The sequence below is a fragment of the Myotis brandtii genome, unplaced genomic scaffold, assembly GCF_000412655.1.
Source record: "Myotis brandtii unplaced genomic scaffold, ASM41265v1 scaffold923, whole genome shotgun sequence".
NCBI lineage: Eukaryota > Metazoa > Chordata > Mammalia > Chiroptera > Vespertilionidae > Myotis > Myotis brandtii.
The window spans coordinates 1,584,172-1,585,719 of record NW_005371804.1 but is presented as its reverse complement, the minus strand read 5'-3'; positions in this window follow the sequence as shown (position 1 = coordinate 1,585,719).

Genomic DNA, 1,548 nt, shown 5'->3' with positions numbered 1-1,548 from the left:
CATCCGGTGAGTGTAACAAGAGGGCCATATCAGAACCTGGGGAAACCCAAAGTGTGAGGCTGGACACAGGCAGAGGGGCCAACACAGAAGGCCAAGAACCAGGGTCAGAGAAGAGGGAGAAAATCCAGGGGAATGAGGCGTCACTAAGCAAGTAGATTTGAAAAATGAATCGGTACAGAGACTCACAAATCAAAGAGGCCGACTGAAGGAGCGACAAGTTTCTGCTGGATTTAGCAGTCAAGTGCCTTGTAGTGAAATGATGAGGGCAAAAGCCCAGTCACACGGCTTAAAGTAGAGACTCCACTGTGTATGTTCCTGAGGCAGCTAGAGGTATAGGTACAGAGAGATTGCTTTTGGCACGTGGTACAGTACTCGGTGAACAGGAAAACCTAGCTAATAGCTCAGGCGTTGCTGCATTGCTTTGTATTGATCTTCTTGGGCTAAACATGTGCGCTCACCCAGCCTAAACACAGGTGACCCTAAAACCCTAGGCCCTTTAAAAGACTTAAAATCACTGCTGCGTCCTGCCTTAGGTCAAAGCCAGTTTTGAAATTTTTAAATACTTGTAGGAGAAAAATTTTAGGTGCAAGATTCTTCCTTTGAGACTAAGAGTACTCTTAAAATTAGTCAAACTGTAACAACTGATAATAGAGCTGGTAATTTTGAAACAAGTTTTTAGTTTTTATTAGCCTAATGCAAAATTATTTCTTACACATACTCCTCAAACATTTCATAAATTAGTTGGGGTCATGTGCATAAATTCAACTTTAAAGAAACTAAAATTTTATTTGAAAATTAACATTTGAAATATATCAAACAATCTGATGTTCTATTTAGCTTGTCTAGCAGACTCTTTCTTTAGAATTAGTGTTTACAGTTTGGCATTTGTTACATTAATTTTCTGGCTTTTGACTAAAAGTGAAGTGAGTTTTCTGGCCCGGGCTCAGTTGGTTAGAGCATCATCCTGATACCCCAAGGTGGAGGGTTCAATCTCCCGTCAGGGCACAGACAAGAATCAAGCAATGAATGCATAAGTGAACAAATCAATGTTTTTCTCTATCTCTCTAAAATCTGTACTTTTTTTAAACCTTTTTAAAAAGGTGAAGTGCGTTTTCTAATTAGTGTACATGTAATATTCCTGCAGGAAAACTAAGCCTAAGAAACATGAAATTAAAATTAATATTAGAGAAAGTAAGTTAACTGCCCATTTAGCTGGATGCTACTGAAAGTGGAGGTTTTGTCGGTGAGCACGCAGTGGACAAGCAGAGGCCGTCAGGCACGAGATCGGAGCAAGCACCCCGATCTGTGCCAGCAGGGCGACTCTGGGGCCCCGTTCACGCCAATTCACTCTCAGGTGGTCCTTCGTGATCAGACCCTCTGGTGGGAGACGCTAGCTCTCAAGGTCAGCAGGTTCATACGCGGCACACTTCACGCAAACGTCCTGCGGGGGCGACCCGATGAGAGCCCCTACTAGCCAGGCATAGCCGGCGCCTGTGCCCACGACCCCGGTGACGCCCACCCGGGGCCCCAGCCGGCCCCTGCCCCCGC